The sequence below is a fragment of the Vespa velutina genome, chromosome 6, assembly GCF_912470025.1.
Source record: "Vespa velutina chromosome 6, iVesVel2.1, whole genome shotgun sequence".
In the NCBI taxonomy this organism is placed as follows: domain Eukaryota; kingdom Metazoa; phylum Arthropoda; class Insecta; order Hymenoptera; family Vespidae; genus Vespa; species Vespa velutina.
Window position 1 is genome coordinate 8231888 of NC_062193.1, and position 24719 is coordinate 8256606.

General features: G+C 32.4%; 1 protein-coding gene across 5 annotated transcripts in view; it reads right to left on the reverse strand.

The window, feature by feature from the left end:
- The window catches only part of LOC124950203 (multidrug resistance protein homolog 49), a 67229-nt gene extending 53802 nt beyond the window's left edge, over nt 1–13427 (reverse strand). For 4 of the 5 annotated variants that reach the window (XM_047496624.1, XM_047496627.1, XM_047496622.1 and 1 more), the window contains exons 1-2: nt 13002–13427; nt 1084–1193 (exon numbers count right to left, since the gene is read on the reverse strand). The gene's annotated coding sequence lies outside the window, so the exon portion shown is untranslated. Of the gene's footprint in view, nt 1–1083; nt 1194–4167; nt 4319–13001 lie in introns of those variants that run through there. The other variant, XM_047496625.1, reaches the window with a different exon arrangement.
- Between the last annotated feature and the right edge of the window lie 11292 nt (nt 13428–24719).

Consider the following 24719-nt stretch of genomic DNA (forward strand, 5'->3'; position numbering starts at 1 on the left):
TGTTAGAAAAGATAACGGTATTACTACTTACTTATTTTTATTATCACACTGAAGCTTATCACTAACCGAAGGTCTTTACGATAAGTCCCATCATTTTTTTTCTTTTCAATTTTACAACATCTACAGATGTATACAACTCGGACAAAGTATAGAAACTTAATAGAAGTTAATATTTTGTAAATTTATCGTGAAAAAGTTTCTTCCCGAAAGAAATCAAAAGAAAAGAAAAAGAAAAAAAAAAAAAAAACGATGAAACGAGTAAAGTTCCAATGATAATTGCATTTTCATTGCATCGTAATTCGCTATATAAGCTCATAATCATTCATCGAATTTGACACATTAAAAGCGTCGCTATTTATAAATAAATTAATGTAAATTAATAATATTTTCTATGTTCGTAATCATACGTATGTATAACTAGAAAGAGTATCGGGAGCTTTTCGAATTCGTTTATAATAGTAAAGGCGAGTGTCGCGATCGAGTTAAATCAATCGAGTCGAAGAAATTAAGTTCAATAAAAGTCGAGACCCTCATTGAGCTGGCGAGGAACTCGTAAGTTTCTTGTTGGTGAAGGAGCCACGTTTTTATACCAGTGAAGTTTTACGCGTTAATTGAAAGATGACACAAAGTCTTCTGAAGGAAATTTTTAGATAACTGCGTAATCGTCGGAGAAGTTGTAAAAAAAAAAAAAAAAAAAAAAAAAAAAAAAAAAAAAAAAAGAAAAAAGAAAGAAAGAAAAAACTTGAGGGAAGAAAAAGAACAAGAACCTCTCGGCTTTCGATTTTCGCGCCAAATAACAAATATAAATTTTCTCTCGACAATATTATCGAATAAATTTTTTCTGCGTGACATCTACGCGACTACGTGACGTCTATTTTCTTTCCTTGTTATAAAAAAAAAAAAAAAAAAAAAAATAAAATAAAATACAATAAAATAAAATAAAAAAAAGAAAAAAGAAAGAAAAAAGGAAAGAACTATCGAGACACGCGAAGTGGCAACGTTCCAAAAAATTTCGGCAAATGTTAATTTAAGCGAACGATAAGTATTACATATACACACATATAAATAATAGATTATACTCACACTCATCGGGTACAAGCTGTATTTTTGCTCTGACAGCCTGGAAACTTCCTCAGACGCCTGGCCCCTAGCCGACGACCGTGACAGCCATTAACCGGACTCGAAGGATAAACCTAAACGAGACAAAAAATATCATGGTAATAATAAAACAAGTCGTAGAGTTCGCGTAGATTACGAAATAAATTATTCCACGTATGTACATACACACACACATATATATATATATATATACGTATATATGAAGTAGGTTCGATTTATTATAACTAATTCATACAACTAATATCGATTTTAATCAAAAAGAAGAAAAAGAACGTATAAAATCAAAAGAAGAATTTTAGTAAGGTCATCTTTCGACTCGAAGAGAAGAGCAAAAAATTTCTCTTTTGCGAGTCTCCACAGAGACAGAAAGAGCTAATGTATCGTTACTCTTAACAAGATAAAAAAAAAAAAGAGAGACAGAGAGAGAGAGAGAGAGAGAGAGAGAGAGAGAGAGAAAATATTCCTTCACTTCTACCGGGTGTCTCGTCGCACATTTGCATCTCAATCGCGCTACGCGCTAACGTCTCCCTTGGCAACCGCTATGAATTTTATTCCACTCTCATATTTCTAGCCCCATTGTACCACACGCTCGTGCTCTTTGCTATCAATCATCTCGACTGCCTGCTACCCGCCATCACCTTCGCTACCTTCTTCTTCTTCTTCTTTTTCTCCTCCTCCTCCTCCTCCTCCTCCTCCTCCTCCTTCTTTTACTCCTTCTCATCCTCTTTTTCTTCTTCCAAGGTTATATTCTAAAACTTTCTTCGATACGAGGAAGAAGGAAGATTCGAAAGGGACGAAGAAAGCGACGAACCATTCTTCCACTCTCGAATTTCCAAGGATGCTAGATTCTCGATGTTGCCGCGGGTCTTCCTGAAAGACGCTCGAAGAAAGAAAGAGAGAGAAAGAGAGAGGGAAAGAGAGAGAGAGAGCAAGATAGAGAGAAATAGAAAGAGAAAACACGTCTAGACATCGAAAATCTTTCACACCGAAAGCTTTCCTTCCACGCGTTTTCCTACTTTTCCTCCTCCTCTTTTTTTTCTTCTTCTTCTTCTTCTTCTTCTTCTTCTTCATCTTCTTTTTCTTTTTCTTATACTTCTATTCCTTCGCTACGAACTCATCCGTGGAAATCCAGACCGATAGTTTGTGACAGCTGTCGAGTTGGTTGTCGAGAAAACACGACGAGAATGACGAACAGTCTCATTCGAATATATTTATTTATTTTTTCTTATTATCGGATTCCTCGACAACGACAAACTTTGTTCGATTTAATAATAATAATAATAATAATAATAATAATAATAATAATAATAATAATAATAATAATTTTCAATTTCTATTTTATTTTATACAATAATCATTTAATTATTTCAAACAGTGTTTCTTAGTTGTTAAGTGAAATCGACTTATTGCTTTGTCAAGATTACGTCTCGTACAGTCATGTTCTATTAAATAGTTAATTATAATTTTGCAATTAACGCTCAAATGAAATGCAAATAATAATAATGATAATTATTTTTATTATTATTATTATTATTATTATTATTATTATTGCTGTTATTATTATTATTATTATTATTATTATTATTTTATTTTACAATTACTTCTAGAAACTCGTTTTCCTTCGTCGTTCATGTTTCGATGATTCAATTGTAGAAAATTAAATCATAAAATATTATCTGGTATAATGTTTCATATCATTATATCAATACTATTCCAAATCCTTAAATATTTTATAACATTTTGTTCCAAAATAGACTTGGATGTTCTGATGGTCCATTGAACGAGACAAACGAATCGCAAGGGATTAATTTAACAAATTGATTTCACGAAATAATACAGACTTGCTGATAGTCCATTGAATGAGACAGACGGGATCGTAAAGGATTAATTTCGTAAATTGATTTCACGACGACAACCAACTGTAATTTAGTTTCCGTCGTTGTTCTTCTTCTTTTTCTTTCTTTTTCTCTCCTCCTCCTTCTTCTTCTTCTTCTTCTTCTTCTTCTTTTCCTTTCGTTTTATTTATTTTTTTTTTTTTTTTTGAAGTTATCCAACCAAACATAAACATATCCTATTGCATTCCTTTCTATTTTATCTTATCCCATATTATTTTATTCTATTCTTTTTCTATCGTCTATCAAAAGGCAGAAAAATTTGAAAGACGTTTCTCCAAGTACCTCGTCTCGACATCGACGATATTTCCAACGAAAATATACGTTCCTCTCTCTCTTTCTCTTTCTCTCTCTCTCTCTCTCTCTCTCTCTCTCTCTCTCTCTCTCTGTCTGTCTGTCTGTCTGTCTCTCTTTTTCGAACTCGACAACTTCAAGTTTCTTCTTCAAGAAAAACGAAGAAGGATAATTTTCGTTTTCGCAAGGAGATCGTCGATCACTCGCTATAAACGTCGCCGAGTTGTCCTTTCTCGCAGGACGATACGCTGCCCTCCTTAGAAGGTTCCAGTTAACGCAAGTACGTCGACCTCGAGACGCGACTCGATCGATTGTATATCACACGGAGACGTCCTGCTGGTATTAAGTTCCTCTCACAACAAACGCTACAAGCGCTATTGAAAAATATTTACATATTTCCTTTTCTCACGAATTCTGTATGTAATAAACGATATATTGAATAGAATACGATTTAAAAAATAACGTTTAAAAATAACTTATAAGAACGAAGAAATGACATTACTTTTTTTAACTTTCTTAAAAATAATACAAAAATAATAAAAATTTAGAATATATATATATATATATATATATATATATATATTTTTTCTTTTTAATAATTTGTAACGTTTTGATTAAAATCGACATACATTCGTTAATAAGAAAAAAAAAAAAAAAAAAAAAAAAAAAAAAAGAAAGAATTATAGATCATCCTAAATCCTTATTATTTGAAATGGACCAAAAGAAAAAGAAAAAGGGGAAAAAAAAAGAGAGAGAGAGAAGAAAAAAAGAATCAAATATCATTACAAATATTACTACGTAACAGGAAATATCTATATAATCTTATCGTATATTTTATTTCGAGAATCAATTAAGAACATACCAGAAGATCTATATGATTTCTTCGAAGATAATTAGAAAGGTTTACAAATGTAAAGGTACCTCTCACACCGAGCGAAAAAGTTAAATTATTTGGAACGTAGCCGAATTTAAAAAATCAATTCCACGTCTTCGTATTAGAAACGAAGAATGAAAGAGATAGAGATTGAGAGATAGAGAGAGAGAGAGAGAGAGAGAGAAAAAAAGAGAAAGAGAAATAGAAATACGGAAGACACTTTGAAGAGGCACGATTCGCGTGAAAGCAACGGTTCGACTGGCTCGAACCGTCCGTTACCCTCAGAGCTAGTCGATTCTCATCGCTCGTTTTCTGGTTGCTACTCACCTACCTATGTAACTACCTCCTACGTATGTAAGAATGTATACAAGGTGTCCAAAAAGATTTGTGCAATAATTGAGAAACGTATCAAGGTGATCCAATAGAGCAAACATTTTAATAAAAATCAATTACCATTTGGACCAACTTACGACATTAACTTATGAAGTTGTGATCATTTATCATAGAATACATTAAACACAATATCTACTTTAGTCCTTTTGATAGATCCAAATTTGATAAAATTGCATCGAGAATATAATCTGACGCAATTAAGTTTGTTTTTTCTTTTTTTCTTTTTCTTCTTCTTTCTTTATCATTCAATTCAACCGCTATAACAAAAACTTGTACATTTATAAATAATAAGAACTTTGTATCCACATCCTGCTGATGAATCGTTCCTCTTCTCTATATATGCTACATGTTTTATAGTATTTTACAAGAAAAAAACAAATAAATAAATAAAAATAAATAAATAAACAACTTGAAAAAGTTGTCCAATGGGAATCCCTCGATACGTTCCTGAAGTATGGGGTTTAAAACTTTTGGAACAGCCTGTATATGTGAAGAGAACGCGAAGGAGAAATTACAGAGAGACTTACCTAGAACGCTCTCGACAACAAACTGCAGAGCAGGAAAAATATGTATTATACCTGCGCGATTAAGAGTCGCACGGAATTCCTGGTAGGATCGATAAACCACGAATAAACGAGCCAGAGATTACAAAAATTCAATAAAAATCGTACATTTTCTCTTTTAATGACGTCGTATTTCTTTTTTTTTTTTTTGTATTTTTGTTTTTTTTTTTATGATATACATCAATGAAACGTGACGATTATAATATAAGATAAAATTCATTTTTTCACTTAGCTTAGATTTCACTTTCTCAATAATTGTCATAATCGAAATTGTTTCTCTTCTTTTTTTTTTGTTTTATATAATAAGTCTCTCTCTCTCTCTCTCTCTCTCTCTCTCTCTCTCTCTCTCTCTCTGTCTGTCTCTTTTTCTACTTATACATCGTTTATACGCGATATAAGCATAACCCAGCGAATCTTTATCGCTTTTTCGGAATACAAACGATGTATGATAAGTCGTAAACACTCAGGATACATTACAAGTATGTACTCACACATATTTCTACGTTCATACTACTTAAGAGCTTATAAGTATGGAGTTAGTGTTCACATATACAAACACAAAGGACACATAACACACAAGCTCCGTACGTAAAATGCGGAATAATTCGTTTATATATCGCGTGCAACAACCACCTATTTCATCGGTACCATCCTCTATCATATTGGCGTATCCCATCGCGTAACCTTTGAATTAAAATTTCCATTCCATATTAGAGTACATAGAATACGCGATCTCACGACTCTATAATAAATTTTTAACCCGTTGACTAGAACGGATGATGACTCAACATATTGTTAGTCGCTTCCATTAAAAATATTTTACGATGTTTATTCTCTTTTCCTCGACGTTCATAGAAAGAGAAAGAGGAAGAGAAAAAAAGACCATTACTTTATTGTTATAACTGATAAACGTGAAATTTAACATGATATAAACATCTTTTACGAGATATAAATTTTAATAAAACAAAATGTGTTTATATTAGAAACAGAAAAAAAAATAAAACAAAAAAAAATCCTATTACCCGGTCGTTATAATAATTATGTCGTAATTAGTCAACATGATTTTACAAAATGCAATTATCCGGCTATCGATCTATATTCTCACTAAAGGCACGTCATTTCGCGTTTGACACGCGATTATGCTGAATTTCGTAATGCATAGATATTTTCTCAAAACTGTTATAAAGCCTTTAACGCTAAACGTGCAGGTTAAAATAAAATCGATAACGTTCTTAAAAAGTTTCTGTTGTATGCGTCATCGGATCGATAATACCACCATGTTGCTCTTCTATTTTCTTTAATGCATATATATATATATATATATATATATATATATATATATATATATATATATATTTACGATGTTTTGAGGAAAGAAACGAAAGCCGTATATGAAATTTGCGTGTCTAATCTCAAAATAAACAACATTTCACGATACTATTTTCGACGAAACGTATTCGTATACCCGGAAGTTCGCTTACGTCGGATATACGTATCTACGAATATCGTAAATCTTTACTCTAAAACGTATATACTGTATGAGTAAAAACAATATATATATATATATATATATATAGTGTTCAATATAAAATTCGTGAAATATTTTTCTTAACAAAAATTATAAAAAATATCGATAATAATTTTTCATAATATATAACAAATAAATTATATTATATCCTATATAAAGAATGAAATTTTTCAAAATAGATCCAATCGGTATTAACTTTATCTCGCGTGTGTATTAGTTACGATCTTTATCGATTTTATTCGTCACTACGATATCACGATTTCTCGATATTGAAAATCCTTATCGTTATCTCTTTAATTTTCTTTGAAAATTTTTTAACAATTTTTGAAATATTATCATTCGCTATTTCTGTGAAATATTTTCATCGGACTCGTGATAATAAGTTTTTAGTCTCGGCTTCTTCGAAAACTTATAATAAAGGAGTCAATTAAATTTCGTTGAAAGAGAGAAAGAGAGAGAAAGAGAGAACGAGATAGGAATAATGCATGAGAGGAAATATGATGCGCACCATCCTCGTCAAGCCTTTACTCATCGCTCGATGCCTTTAATTATATTTAAATTAAAGTCCGTGCGTACCAAGTGTCCGAACTTATAAGAAGCTTCAACCGTGTCGTCGCCATATTCCTCTTAAAGCGCAAAAAGGATTTTGTAATCCTTCTTATGAGAATTAAATAACGCGCAATTATAAAACGTGCTTTATGGAATATATTTGTCGAATATAGGAAAAATTATTATTACGTGTACGAAGTTGCTAACAACAAAGTAGAGAGAAGTTTTTAACTTAACGAAAGGAGAATCTAACGAAGAAAATTCCACGATGCTTCGAGGAAGTATCGACAAGTTTACCGTAATATTTCCTTTTTATAATCCTTTTTATATCCTCGGAAATTTTTTTAATCGCTTACCTTCGACTATGCCATAAGTCGACTTTTATTCGCGATTTTAATTAATTACGCTGACACTTTCAATCGATCCTTATTTTTTGTTCCAACGAATACAAACATTATATTTTCTCGTTCTCATAACGTTTATCTTACGATAATTACGATGATTATATTCATATATTTAAATATAAGAATCGATATGATGGAGGAAATAATCGTGTGAACAAAAAAAAAAGTTGAACAAAAAAGAAAAAAAAAGAAACGATCAAAAAGATATCAATCATGTAGTTGAAGTTATATTTTAACGTAATACCCATAATATATTTTTGTATGTTCAATTAAATGCACGATTGAATACCGAAGTACGAGAGATTAATTGTAAAATAGGTTTCTCTATCTTTCGATCTCTCTAAAAATTGTCGATATCGAATAGATATTTTCGAAGTGTGACGTTGAACAAAGTTAAAGCTCTCGTACTTTTGCAAAGGGAACACGTACACGACGTCGCATCGTTCGAAAAGGGAGAAAAGAAAAAAAAAAGAAGAAGAAGAAGAAGAACATGGTTGATTCTTATTCGTTTCTTTTTAACGATGGTCGAATAACGCCAAGAAAAGAGAACTGGTGAGCTCACGTACGAGAATCCTACGATGGTTTCGTATCGATCGACATTTCTCTCTCTCTCTCTCTCTCTCTCTTTAATTCTACGTACATACGTCACGTGCAGATCTACGATATTCGAATCCAAAATCCACAGATAGAACCTTCTGAAAATAGCCGAAGACCGACGACATTACTTTTCTCTCCCCCCCCTCTCCACCCCTCCCACCACACTTCTCTCTTTTTCTCTTCTTATGAGAATCGTTTACACGGACACACCTATATAAAACTTATTATATATATATATATATATATTTACATATAGGTGTGTCCGTGTAAACAATTCTATATATATATTCTCACTCTCTCTTTCTCTCTCTCTCTCTCTCTCTCTCTCTCTCTCTCTCTCTCTCTCTCTCTCTCTCTTTTGCGAGCAAGCACGGACGAATTAATAAACTTCACGCTTTTCTTTTCTATTTATTTTTTATCTTTTTCCTCATAGAAAAAGTATCCGTACCATAAAAGAAAGTAATATCGTTTCTGAAGTAATTCAAACACTCAAAAATATTTAAAATAATTAATGAATAAACGATAACGTTTTTACGATACAATCGTACAAGAAAATATTCAAACACTTTTCATTATTGTATAACTTTATTCAGACCGAACAAAATGATAAACCTTTTCTAGATTTTTCAATAGACGTACGAAAAAAAATAAAAAAGTTACATAGGGACGAGAAAGTATGGGAATACTTAATAGATATGTGTATGTAAAGAATAAAAAAAAAAAAAAAAAAAAAAAAAAAAAAAAAAAAAAAAAGAAAAAAAAGAAAGAGAAAGAAGTATTCTTTTTTTGCGATCCAAGATAAAACTTTAAAGATCTATAAATGCATTAAGTCTTCCATTTTATAATGATCTCAATGATCCTTCGAATAAACTCGGACTTATATCCGATAATTATAAACATATGAAAACATTGAAGAATCTTTGTTTATGTTATAAAAGGAAGAGAAGTTGCTTTGATTTGAAAAAAAAAAAAATAAAAAAAATAAAAAAATGTATCGTAAAAAGTTTTTATCTGGCCATTATAAATTGTTGACAAATACTTGATGAAGAAATGAAAATTTGTGCATTTCGTTCGCCCTTGAAAAATTATTTTCAAAGGCAATATTTATTTTTGTTATCCACGTATTACTTGTATGAACGAAAACAACGCAATAAATTCTTCTATGACTAATATAATTTTTTTTTGTTTCCATTTTCTTTCGTTTTCTTTTTTTTCTCCGCACAGTATATAATTAACTGTATTCGTAAATATTTCTAAAAAGAAATATGTAGTAACTGTGTTTATAAACATTTTTCAAAGAGGTTATTTCGAAACAAAGTCCGAACCGAAGGATTACGACCTTCCATTCCTAACTTTTATCCTTCTTCTTTGTATCCCTGTCTCTCTCACTCCCTCCCTCCCTCTCTCTCTCTCTCTCTCTCGCTCCCTCTCTTTCATGTTTCTGTTCTTTACATACTCTTCGTCCAGAGTACGATGGCGATTCTATTTCCAGACGACCACGAACGTATAACTTCGATGCGAATACTCTCCGTTAACGACGGCAAAAGGCAAACCCATTCGCACCAAAGATGAAAAATCTATTTCAATCAATTCGAGATATTCAATTACTTCGAAATTGAAACTTTCTAACAATATATTCAGGCAATCGTGTCCCGACTTTCGTTAAATTAATATTAAAAGGGAATTATATACGAAGATCTTATCTTAAAAGAAATAGAAAGAAAGAAAGAAAGAAATAAAGGAAAAGAAAAAGATAAAAAGATAAAATCCAATACCAATTAGTAATTACAAAGTACGAAAGCTAATGGTAAAACTATTGTCGGCAATTACGAAGTGATAAATATAAGAATTAATTGACAATATTTTTTCTATCTAACGTACGACGATTTTATATGTAGAATAAATTATTATTTTTTTAATCCATTACACGTTCGCTATTAATTATAGAAATAGTATAATATTTTAAACGTATCATTATCGATGACAAGAAGAGAAAAAAGTTCTTTTATAATTTTTCTATAAATTACTTTGCATATTAAATATTAAATATATTCAAATATTTTAATATTAAAATATATTAAATATTATTATAGTGACGTTTAAAAAAAAAAAGAACGTACGACAGTCGTGAAATGTGATTAGAAACATGGAAGCGATCGCGTGTAAAACATATATGTATATGTATATGTATATATATATATATAGATAGATAGAGAGGAGAAGAGTCAAGATCGAACCTCGCATTTCCATATCACTGTCTCATTCTTCCGCATATATGCGATAAGACGTGTTATACATTCATCGTGTAGACACATGTTAGATTTCAAATTTCAAACTTCGCTTAACTGTCAAGGTAAAAATTGCCTTTCCCGTACCAAAAGCATAATACTCTGAAAAGCTATAATTAGTGACCAAAAATTAATTTGCTAACTTTCGTATATTTGGAGGGGAAAAGAAAAAAAAAAAAAAAAAAAAAAAGAGAAGAAAAAAATAGAGAGAACAAAAATTTCTTTTCCTTCCTTTTTTTTTTTTTTTTTTCCCCCTTAAAACTTCGTAATCCAAAATATTCATTTTTTATCAGATGACTGGATAGATGATAGGAGATGGCGTTATAAAGACAATATCAATCGATATTAAAATCCAATGTTTTTATAATTCATTATAAAAACGCATTGAAATGCAAATTAACGGTATATATTTTTGCGCGATCATCTATATTTTATATACATACAATTACGTCATAAGCATATTTTTTTAATCCGTATACAAAGAGTAGAGGAGTTTATAACAATTTGAACTTTGTGAAAAGGATTTGAAAAAAAAAAAAAAAAAAAAAAAAAAAAAAAAAAATAATGATAAAAAAGAAAATAAAAAAGGAAATAAAAGAAAAAAAAAAAAAAAGAAAAAAAAACAAAAATGAAAAGGGATGGTTTTAAAACTGGTAAACATCGGGATTTTTTTCTTTTTTTCATACGAAAGCTTACGTAATTGTTAACAAGAGCATGCAAATTTCAACCTTTATTTCTTGCAACCTTTAACTCTTTGCAAATTTAAAAAATAAACGACCGTACTGAAATTCTAAATATATATTACCTAAGGTCAAATAGAACAACGAGGAAAGAATTGAAATATTATAATTGCTTGAAACTTATCTATTAATATTTATTTTCCTAAAACATTAAACATCTACAATAATTTATTTCTGTGTCATTAGTCTTTTATCGAAAGCTATCATTACTTATAAAAAAAAAAAAAGAAAAAGAAAAAAAAAAAGACATCTTATTTATCAAATATTTCCTTATTTCAATACAATAAGTATAAATATAGACATTTATTTAATTATAGACATTAATATATATGTATGTATTCTTCATAGTTTAGTTATATATTAAAGCGTATATTTTATAAAAAATTTGTCTTTTCCTCTTTCTTTCTTTTTTTTTTTCTCCTTCATACAATAATCATAAGCAATAAATTAAAGTTGATTTCTATATAGTTTATTCCTATGAATAATCAAATTATATGATAGAAACTATGTCTCAATAGAAAATTGTTTTTAATTTTGAGCGACCATTGTACGACGTTTCGGACCTAGCTCAACGAAAGAATTTAGAAGATCTTTGAAAGAATCTAAAAGATACGAAAGGGAAAGAAAAAGGAGAAGGAAAGAGAATAAGATAGAATGATAAAAAAGAGAAGGAAGGATAAGAAGAAAGATAAAAAAAAAAGAAGAGAGAGAGAGAGAGAGAGAGAGAGAGAGATAAATAAAAAGAGGAACAACCTTAAAAAAAAAAAAAAAAAAATAGAGACAACCTCTAACATACTCGAAAAACTAAAAACTCGGATAAATTATTTCTAAATATTTCCTAATCACCTCATATTAATTTAACGATAAGAATGTTGCGATTAGATACGTAAAATTGTAATATTACTCACAATCGGGATTATTCGTTATTAATATGTTTTCCCCCCTCTTCTCTGAGTGAAATTTGTCTTTCTAATAAAACGAACGAGAGAAAGGAAGAAAAGAAGAAAAAAAAAAAAAAAAAAAAAAAAGAAAGAAAAAAAGAAAAAAAGAGAGAGGGGAAAAAAAAAAAGGAGAAAAAAGATGAGACAAAGTCAGTCGAAATGTTTCTGCGATGAGTCTGCATTTTATACACGCTTTTGTAAAAACATTCGCTAACGATGTCGATAACCAAAGTGTATAGTACGTATGTTAAAAGCTTAAAACGAACAAATACATCATCCGTACCGAAACGCAATGAGAAATGAAAGGTTAGAAATAGGGGTAGGGAGGGGGGGAAAGAAAGAAAGAAAGAAAGAAGGAAGGAAGAGAGAGGGAGAGAGGAAGAGAGAGAGAGAGGAAGAGAGAGAAAGAGAAAGAGAGAAAGGAAAAAAATAAAAAGCAAAACCGCATGTTATATCGCGTACGGAATGTCCGATTCATAATAAAATCGAGTTATAGGTAGCAAAGAAAGAAAGAAAGAAAGAAAGAAAAGAAAATGTAATAATTTCTAATATTCAGAAAAGAGATTATTGTATATATAAGTGTTAAATAAACTTAAAAAAATACATCGTCCTTAATGTTAGAAGAAAATTCACCAAGAGAAACGAAAGATATATATATATATATATATAGAGAGAGAGAGAGAGAGAGAGAGATATAGGAAATATTTGCGCACGCGCACGCGCATTAAACACAACTGTCTCTTTTCACATTGAAAGCACGTGATATCGCACGCGTTTCCAATCGTACGTCCGTTATCTCACGTGAAAGTGCATTATTACCTTTATCAAAATCAATCGCTTTCCTTCCTTCTAAAAGATCTCCCTTAGATCGAAGATCTTCGATGTTGTATATATTCTTTCGGCGTATGTATCTCGAAAATGAACGAAGGGAAGAAATTATTTGAAGAAGAACCAAAAAAAAAAAAAAAAAAGAAAACGAGATTTCCCTTTGGTCTCTTTGTTAGATGGCGAAGGATAAAAGAAATTTCTTCTTCTTGTTTTTGTTTTTTTTTTTTCTTTTGTTTTTTCTTTTCTTTTCTTTTCTTTTTTTTTAATAATACAGACAATTAAATATTATACACGGATAAAAGGTATTAATATCGTATCCTTTGAATTATTCGATATGGAAACGCGATGCCTGAATAAGACATCGAAAGTGCCGACACGTTACGGACAGAAGGCCGTTTTACACTGACCCCCCTTGGAACTCTGGAGTCTCTATGTATACTACACTACGGGCCGACTCACGTTCTCCTGCCACGGTTGCCACATTGCTTCCTTCATTGTATAGTATATGTCCGTGTATTACTCTGGTTATGTTGGTAAACACGTGTGTGTTTTGTATATGTGTTATATATGTACATATCTCTTTCTCATTCTCTCACTATCTCCATTCTCTTACTCCCTAAGCGATTCGTTGTTATATACGTGTGTGTGTGCCTACGTTGTATGTGTGTGTGTGTATGTGTATACGGTAGAGAGACCGGTTGGTTTTCGGTCTCGTGAAACACGCACTGTCTTGCTCTTATATTATATTACGACTGTATATGTGTACGCGTCTGTCTGTGTATGTGTTTATATATGCGTACCTATATGTGTATGTGTGTCTATACGTATACGTATGTGCACGTGTGTGTACGTACGTTCTTCTTGTTCTTACATCGCGTGAGGCAAACCGCACGCACACATCTTTGAGCATGCCGACTCAGGAGCGTACTTCGTATCGCAAATATAAAGTCAAAAAATTATGATCGTAATTGCGGTTATTCGATTTTTTCTCTCTTTCTCTCTTTCTCTCTCTCTCTCTCTCTCTCTCTCTCTCTGTCTTTTTCCGTCTGTCTATCTGTTCCTCTCTGTTTCTCTTTTTCTCTGATCTTTATCTGGTTTATTCTTCATCTTGTTCTTTTTTCTTTCTTTTTTTTTCTCCCCCCCTTCCCGATTTGAATATTCATATCTTTATATAATTTTTTTTTCAACGTTTAAATTATCAAAATTCAAGATAAAATAGAAAAATGTTTTAATAGATCTTAAAATTCTTATATACGTATATACGGCTCTGTAATTTTGTCGATTTAACGACGTTATTTCCGAGGATATATGATTATTATATAATCGCATCGATAAGACGAATGATAATGAATGGAATTGTACATACTTATTAACGTACATATGTAACTCAATGATAAAAATAAAATTTATATCTCTTTTTGTGACAATGAGATTCGCGTGTCAATTATTTAATAAACGATTTATGTAGTACGTTAAAGTATTTTGAAGCATTGAGAGAAATGGAAATTCGTCGAATTGGCGGAAACTTTTTTGCGTTTGAACGGCAGACATTTCGTTAGAGGAAACGCGAACCGGATTAATCCGGAGATAAGCGGTAAACCAACGGATATCGAGTATGCGAGCCATTGTCATCCCGCTATCTCTCGCCTACCGTTGTCCAATTATCATTGTTCACGGTGTATTAAAAGGGACGCTGAGAGAGATTGATACTCTCGGAGGTAATTTCGTCACAGTCGACTTAATACTTGACCCTACGAAATATCTACGTTCCTGAACCCTCTCTATCTCTTTCCCTTTCCCTCTCAATGTCTCTCTCTCTCTCTCTCTGTCTGTCTGTATTTCTGTCTATCTATCTTCTTTTTCTCTTGATCTTAGATATACACGCACATTAATGGCTATCGCGTGCCATTAAAATAATATTTCAATGTTATCGAAGTGAAGAATGTAACTAGTTTATTTTAATCCGATCAATTTTCCTTGAAAAATGACTTCATCAACAAAATCGTTTTGATAAATGACTCGTGATGATCAAAGCTGGCAAACCACAGTTATGTAAAATTCGTTAATAGGTACACTTCCTTTAGTTACGTAAAGTTAATCCATGAATCCGCCTTTCAATCGTCATACATAATAAATACATAACATTTTGCGATCATGAATGTCGCATTAACTCGATAATATTTTTATAAGATATAAATGAGTACGTTCTCTCGATTTATTTTCCAAGGATCTCACGTCAATTCGAATCTATAAATCTCGATCGTATCTGATCGATTCTTTTTCGCTCAGTTAACTCGGGAAAAGAAAAACTTGAACTGTCGTATCGTCGATATAAAAAAAAAAAAACAAGAGAAAGACAGAAAGAGAGAGAGAGAGAGAGAGAGAGAGAGAGAAAGAGAAAAGGAAAATTAAAGTAGTATTTATCTTCGGAAGTATCACTGTGGTATAGCAATCATGCGTCATGGTGTATGGATATCTTTTCGCAGATATGGCTTACGGATACGTAGATAAGCGGTTGGCAACATTCGATGACATATGGTACGCATGTGTCAGACCTCGTATTCGTAGAACGTTCAAATTCAACTATAAGTTTACAAAAGAAAATGAGACCTAGATAAATTCGAATCGGAATGGATGGAAAAATGAGAGGAATAAAATAAAATGTATTGAAATAAAAAGAAAAAAAGAAAAAAAAGAAAAAGAAGAAGAAGAAAAGAAAACAAAAGAAAAACAAAAATAAACTAAATGGAGAACAATGAGTATAATCGTAAGCCAATGTAAATTCCAAAGTATTACTAAGTTTTATCCCTGAGAAGGGATAAAAAAAGGGAGGGAAAAAAATAAAAAAAATAAAAAAAAAAGAAAAAAAAAAGAAAAAAAAAGAAAAAAAAAAGAAAAAGAAAAAGAAGAGGAAGGGAGAAGAGAGTCTATGGAGAAAAGCTCTTTTCAATTTCCCAAATCACAGCGTAATCCAGCGGAAGTTTTCGATCTTTTCCTCCTTCGCGTAGGTAAGTACACAAGAGGATCTCTCTCTCTCTCTCTTTTGCTCTTTTTTTCTCTCTCTATCATGAAGGACTTCTCGTCGTCCTGCGTCGCAAAGATCTTCCCCCTTAGCACTCGCGTAATTTGCATACGATTAATCTTGATCAGAGGCACCCTCGTCTGAGTCTCGTCTCCTTCGTGATCCGAAGGAAAGCAGGTTAAATGGCGAACACCTACCGAGCCCATGATGGATCGTTATGTCTACGGAAGCGGAGGTTCCCGTCGGAGCCAGAACTACGATGGCGAATCGATCTAATTAGACGTACCCCCATCGATTTCTATCTACCTACCTATACCTTCGTTTTCCTTCCTCCTCCACCTCCTATTATCGTACACGTACACACACACACATACACACACACGCACACACACAGACAGACAGACACCTACGTATTTCCAAAAGCGGCGCCATTACGATCAGACGCTCGCATTCGAGAAATTTATGCGAGAATCCATCGTATCCTTGTTTCTCAAATAGAATAGAATTAAATTCTCTTTGCGGTGCGTTTTATTACCAATAAAAATAAATAGATCCTTTGGAATAAGGAGAACGGGAGGAAAAAAATTCTTTCCTCGCGTGAGATTATTTTCTCGTGCCTTTACCCATTCCCTTCTTCTTCTTCTACTACTACTTCTCTCCCCACTGCTCCTCCTCCCCGCTTTCCTTTCTTTCTCTTATTTTACCTCTTTCTCTCTTACGAGGAGAACAAATTTTTCCTACACAAATCCAATAACGTATATATTATGGTAATCGAGTTAGCATTCAACGCTATAATATTATTCAAGCGAAGCAATCAACTCAAAGACCGGTAGTCGTCCGGAGCTAAACCGAGAGGCGCACGTGACTGGAAAGCCAGATCCTGGCGGGAATTTCGAAATTTCCATTATTAACGACGAACGCGGGCGGTCGCGCGTCGTTCACGATTTCTCCCTCCCGCCCCCCCCCTCCTCCACCCTCCTCCTCTCCTCCCATACGAGATCGTATAGTGAATAGACGAGCGAATTTGGCGGGACCGGACGGAATTTGTTCGGCCATTTTTTCCTTTTCTTTATTCCCTTTTCTTTTCTTTTCTTTTCATTTCTTTTTGTCCTTTATCAGCACGAGGTAGTGGAAGTTGGTTGTGGGGAGCGGGAAGAGTGCGAGAAGGGTCTTGGAATGTAAGAGAGATCGATTTTAAAAACGCAACCTTTAACGTTCTCGAAGGAAAAATTCCAATACGGAGGCCGTTTTTAATACGAGTCCTCGTATGAATTTTTCATACGATATCAATTTCAAAAGTTTTGATCGTCTTATCATCGTATAATAGGATATTTTACGCGAAAGGTGAGAGAGAAAAGGTGCCGAAATAAATTCGGCCGGTTTCAATTTCCGATGGTAATATCAAGTCGGTGCACCGTCTTTCCGTATATATCAGGCATATAACGCGTAAATGCCGCGTTTATTCTCGTTTAGTTCGATATGAATTATTCTCCGACGGTCGAACGATTTTACCGTCATAATTTTCATTTAACTCTGACAGCAAGAGTATACGAACGTATTATGCATTTATGTGTTGCGTACATACGTAATATCTTTTGTTTTCATTTTTCCTAACACGATTCGATTTAACGAGTTCGAAGTTTCTGAACGAGAAAGCACGAGGAATAAATTTAAATGAAAAATAATAAAGATAACAAATAAAGAATAAAAAGATAAAAAGGGAAGAAAAAAAAGAAAGAAAGAAACAAGAAAAAGAAAAAAAAAAAAAATTACTGAAAAAGAAATATATCTGCTCGAACGAATTCGAACGAATTATCGTACTTTTATCTTCTTTCTTCCGCGTAAACTTTCTGAAAGATTTTCACGATCGTTAGAATCGTTCGTTCCGTTTCCAACGATTTATCCATTAATAAAGTCCATTAATGGCTCAGTGAACGTGCTGACCGGCTTTGTTTCGTTTCGTTGCTGTCCAATTTAAATTGAGATAATTTGTCGGTAATTAAAACTCTATCCCAATTCACAATTTACCATATCACATAGAATTTCTCCATTGAATAGATTACGTTCTATCCGCATAATTAATAATATTATTAATAACAAGTGATCTTCAAAATGACATTTATTCGTAACAAACAAGTCATCCGAACGAGAATAATCCGATATGTGATCTGGTATATGACGTATAAGAGAAAAAGAAAAGGATAATAAAGAATAGAGAGTAAAGAAACTCGAATAAGAAACTCGATGAAAGGCTTCAAGGAAAGCTTGCATGTTCTCGCCTTCGTAGAAAATCCAAGTGCAATGTGCTCGACGAATTATTCGATAATTCCTTACTTGATATATATCAAACATCTCGAGTTTCAAAAATCAATGGATTATCATTAGTAAACGTTCCGAGAGAACAATATCGATCCGACGATGTTCCAATGAATCGAGAACAGTAACGGCGATATATCTATACATATACATATATGTATATATATATACACGTATCTACCTAATTAGATAAAATACAAAGAGAAATATTTAAAAAGAGAGAGAGATATAAGCTTGAGAAAATTAAAAATTAAATCGTTTACATTATTTCCTCTATCTCTTTTATATTGGCAATATATAATTAACCGAGAAAGCTCGAATAATATCGTCCTTATAACTCACGTTAGTGACGTTTATCGTTAACGAGTATGAGCAATAACGGCAAATACGATCGAATAATTAATGATACCAAGATGACATCGATTCAACGGATGGAAGGGTTTGAATCCGTAGCGATTTGTCGTTCAGTTTACCGTTCGAATTGAAACGCGTCGATTTCCGTACTCAGGATTAGGAACGATATGTAATTTGACGTTCTCTCGAGTTAATTTCAGGTTCGAAACTGAGTGCGACAAAGAGAGAGAGAGAAAGAGAAAGAGAGAAAGAGAGAGAGAGAGAGAGAGAGAGAGAGATGCAAACAGAGAGAAAGAGAGAGAAACAGAGGTAGAGGAAGTATCTTGAATTTCCATGAGAAGCCAAGCGCACAACCACGGCCCTCCAAGATTAACCCTCTCGACTTATTCCCTCGGTCCGACTCTCTTTGAAGAGAGAGAGAGAGAGGGAAAGATAGTGAGAGAGTAACCCTAGAGGAAGCACTTGAGAGACATAACGCTGATAGAGGATCTGCATTCAAGAGAATAGACTCGTGCCATGGCTACGAAGCCAAGAAGACAGAAAGAGAGAGAAAGAGGGAGAGTGGGAGGGAGGGAGAGTATCCTGCCTACGTCTACGAGAATGCATCGGAGACACTCTGTGTACATTGTAACGCTGCCAAGCTAAGACCCTCCTACCGAAGGAAATCACGCTGATGCTACGGTAGAACTAAGACCTGCATACATACATACATGCATACATGCATACTTGACTTCCTTTGCTATACGATGCTTCTCAACGAAGAAAATCCTTCCGTTGTTACATCATTCTAATCGTTACTTAACTATTATGACTATTAATAAACTACGAAATGTCGTAAATGTTATGATATTAATTAGAACAACGAGATAATATTACAAGACATTATTTATGTCAGATGACGAACGAATTTAACCGAAATAAGAACATATATTATGATATGATTGTTCTTTCCTTATGTCATTTCTCTTATTACATTTCTTTTCTAAATCTAAGATTTATATTTGTTAAATGAGTTCACATACTGTAAGTTTTTTTTTTTTTTTTTTTTTTTTTTTTTATAAATTGTCGGAACTTTTGAATCGTTTTACTCTCTATTAAAGAAAAAAGGAAAGAAAGAGAGAAAAAAAAGAGAAAAGAAAAGATATAAAAAAAAGGATATAAAAGAAAGGATATAAAAAAAAGATAAAAGAAAAAGATATAAAAGAATGGAAAAACATATCAAGCGAATTCCAAGATAATACAGATCGTGACCATGGGTATCCCCGTCCCTCCTCCTCCCTTCCTTGAATTTCCTCCAATCACTCAGATGTCCTACAGAAAACATAACTTTCCCCACTTCATGAATAAACTATCTTACTCGTTCCTAAAACAAACCAAAAAAAAAAAAAAAAAAAAGAAAACCCACAAATTCCTTCCGAATGAATTCGATATTCTTTTCAACGTTCAAACATAAAACATTTCATCCGTATAACGAGTTCTATCAATATTAGTCATTAGTCATGATTCTATACATGCATACAAAAATTTAATTCGTCAAGATAAATCTATATCAATAGTCAATGACCTGATTCGTTACGTATACATTTAATTCTCAATCGTATAACATAATATTATGGTATTTTTTGTTTGTTTGTTTGTTTCTTTTTCTTTTTAATAAATAAATGTAATTGGATTTCTAGAATATTACGATCACTTTCCCATCAATCAATCTAAAACCATATCAATCCAATTCATCAATCGAATTAATTAGTTAAGTGAAAATACGATAATCTAGGAATATGCTCAATAACGATGATTAAAATAATAATTATTTACTATGCTATTTTTTCACATTATACAAGACATAGATATTGTCTATAGAATTTATTTGCTAATATAATAATTATAATAATGCTAATAAGAATCTAATTATAAAAGATTTATATTTATGTGATAAAAATGATGAATAGGATCATTTGAAAAATATTTTTATCTCGACAATTACGATAACGAAAGAATTAAACAATTATCGTTGTTTATTATTTATGCCATGTAATTTTCTCGTTACGATTATATTTTATATAACGTTTAAGTTTCTAATAATAACATGTCAGTGCAATTTCTCTTCTTCTTTACCAAGTTAAGTCGTCTAAACATTTCTAAGGACATGTTATCCTTGCAAGCATTAAAATTAGCAGGTAAAGGCAAACGAGCAGCCACTGGCATGTAGCTTAAGAATACGTCGCTGAGAGAAGCTTCTCTCTCTTTCTTTCTCTCTCTCTCTCTCTCTCTCTCTCTCTCTCTCTCTCTCTCTCTCTCTAGTTCCTATTCTCTTTAGAAGGCTTCAGGAAGATTCTCAATGCTCTGACATACCGGTGCACAAGGATATGCAGGTATATGATACCAGCATCGTATTCTCTTCTCTTTCTAAGCCTCTACGAGAATGTGCACGCTCAGTCAAGGAAAGTAAGTCGTCGTCATCGTTCTCGTGATGTGCATCTGCAAATGACAACAGTTGTTCTCAAGTTTCGGAAGGAATATCCTTTACACGACGTACCAACCCCTCGCCACTTTCATATATTCGGTTTACCAAGAAGAAACAACTCAGATGGAAAAGTCACGATAATAATCTTATTTCCTTGGGAGAGAAACGTAATAATCCTGGTTTATTCGATTCGGTAAAATCCTTTCTAAACGATAAAACATCCTTTGAAACGATACATTTTCTTTTTACTTTTGTCTTGAAATAAAAGAAAACAAGAAAAAATGTGTGCGTACGTGCGCGCGCGTGTGCGTTTAGAACATTCAAGAGATATAAAAATTCTCTGAATCATTAAACGTTTCCATGTCAGAAATAGAAAAAAGGGAACATTCTATTTCTATTTCTCTTTTCCTTATTTATGATCGTAAGGCATAAATAAATATAGAGATCGAATTTCTATCATTCCATCCTTTCTTCTTTCACGTTTCAATTTGATCATTAATTGCGATACTTTCATCATTTCTTCGTTTCAAACCAACGAATGTTCGATTTTATTTAATTCAACGGGGAAATGAAAAGACGAATTTTTTCAAAACATAGTGCTGTTTATATATATATCTCTATAGTGCATCAGTGCTATAGAACGTACAATATTTCTGATATACTTTAATCAAAGCGTAGAATGAACTCTCGTACCATACCGATTCATTATTCTTTCTTTCTGTCTCTCTCTCTCTCTCTCTCTTTCTTTCTTCATTTCTACTTTCATTTCTCTATCCTTCCTCATACTCCGTAAAGTAAGAAACATTCGTATTCGTGGCTACGTAATTAACGTACTTACTCCAAAAAAGTAATTAGACGTTCCTGGTGCATCTCGCTGAGAGGATTTAGTGGCCGAGAAATGTACTATCGTACGGAATATCGTTCGAGATATAACGAAATTTTAAATTGGCCGTTTTCAAGTACTTTTACATCAGTGAAAGGTGTAAATACAGTTTTAGAAAATCCAAGAGGAATGAAAATCTAAGATGGAATATATAGGAGTCAATAGTCAATTGTAAATTACTGACGTCATTATGATGAACGAATAAACATCGATAATCGATAGATCGTTCTAATACACAAACATATATATATACACGTATGTATGTACACGTAGATATATATATATATATATAGGTATACTGTACACACATTGTCTCAGCCGAGCGAATATAATGGAATTGCTTTCGCTTCGTATGTGCATACAAGATAGAGAGAGAGAGAGAGAGAGAGAGAGAGAGAGAAAAGATCGATTCTCCAAACGATCGAAATTTCTACTAGAACGAAATGATATCGTCTATTACCTCTTAGCAGAATGCTGCAGTTCCTCCATCGTATATCGAAACGTTCGCAAATCCATATACATACCTTCTCTGGCAATTAAGCGAAACCTTTAGAAAGATCCTCTTAGTGTTTCTACCAATTATTCTCAAACTTTCTCGTTTTCCGACTTGAAATCAAATACCGACCACATCGGAAATAAGCCATCTTAGCTAGTTTATTCATTACAATTTACGGTTTAATGAAAATTTCGAACGGCAATACGGAATATCCTATTTTCGAAATTTTTTATTACAAAAATTTATTTTGAATGATTTTATTTAATAGAAATATACAAGAAAAAAAATTCGATTTAACTTAGTGCAACGTTATAAAGATTGAAAACAAAAATAAAAAAAAATAAAGAAAAAAAACCAAAAATACAAAAATACAATACTTGCAAATACTTATGTATATTGACATTTATACAATGATATAGAAATATACATGGATATTTACGTGTAATGTATTTAAGGATTGAATGCAGAAAATATGAAGGATCGAGAAAAGAAAAAAAGAAAAACAAAAAATAAAAAAAAAAAAAAAAGAAAAAAGAAAAAGATATAAATCCTATGTACGGGCAAGTGTAAATGAGAGAATGAAGAGCAGAAGATTAATTTAATCCGAACGTTTCGTCCGTCCATGGGAGCAGAAAGATCTCCCTAGCGAACATTAATTCGGACTTTATCGGCCATGAGGAACATCTCGTAATGTAATATCGTTGGTTGCTTCGTGTTCTCGACAAATTCACAAATAATTATTATAAATAAAACAAAGGTAACAAGGTGAGAGAGAGAGAGAGAGAGGGGGGGGGGGGGGGGGAAAGAAAGAGAGAAGGGAGATGAGAAAATGGAAGGAATTGTAATTCTGTAAGAAATAATGAGAAGCAACGAAAAGGTGGGCAGACGAGAAACGTGCAAACTCATTTGATAAATTTATTGTTCCTCGTTTAACGAGAACGAAAAACAAGATGGAAAACGTTCTTCCCTATTCCCTTTTATCCTCCTCAATCATGATATCACATCTCATTTATTTTCTTCGTTGTCCAATTGAATTTTACTTCGAATTTATATAACGAAAGTTATACCTAATAATAAATTCTCTAATGAAAATACTTTTCTCGTTTCGTATTTAAAGAGTTATCGAAGAGAAAAGGGTAAGAGACGGGAAAAGAGAAAAATAAAAAAAAAAAAAAAAATAAAAAGAAAAAAAAGACGATACAAAAAGAAGAAAAACAGAAAAAAGAAAACAAAAAAATATCCTCCAAGAATTTTTTCGAAATATCCTATTTGAAAATTAATACGCGAGATCGTCCCTTAGAAACGAAATTCATTTTTCGTTGGTTGCCTCAAACTAAGGGAATTCTATTTAACGAACTCCGACTTAGGTATGGGTAAGGGAAAAGAGGAAACGTGATAAAACGCAGGTAAAGCCATGAAATGGCGAAGATTCTTTTACCCCTTTTGGATGGGAAGGTTACCTTGCACGAAAGAAAAAGAGAAAGATATTCAACTCTCTTATTTTAATTTCCTTCGTGACATTTGTCCTTTATCACTGGGGTCTCTTCTTTCCCTAGCTATGTACTGGTTCTTAAAAGGACTATCACGCTACTTACTCCGACGTCTGGAGACGACTGAAAATCTTATCCTTCGAGACGATAAGAAATGCGTTTTTAGCATTTTGCCTGTCTGGATTAAATCGTTAAAATAAAAAAAAAAAATAAAAAAAACAGAGAGAGAGAGAGAGAGAGAAAGAGAGAAATAAAAAAAAAACATATCTATTAAAAGAAAAGATGAAAGAAAATGGAATATAAAGTTATAAAGAAATCTTTTTAATCTTAATCGTTCGTCCCGAGGAAGGAATATAATCGAATATTTTCCATTTTCGTTTAAGTCGAACGATTTGGTTGCATTTGGTAAATACAACATATGCATGCACATAGACGTGCAACGTAATACCGGCGTTTTTCATCTCAATTTAAGACTCTTATCGTCGATCCATTCAGTACAGTTAAATGGATACTTAAACGATCGACCGATAGAATTCACTAATGGAGCGTATCGTTCACATTCGTTTCGCTATTTCAGTATACTGTCGATCTTATTGCTTTGATTTCAAAGCAATGAAATACTTATCGATTACAAGAAAATAGAAAAAAAAAATTATTAATAATAATAATAATAATAATAACAAC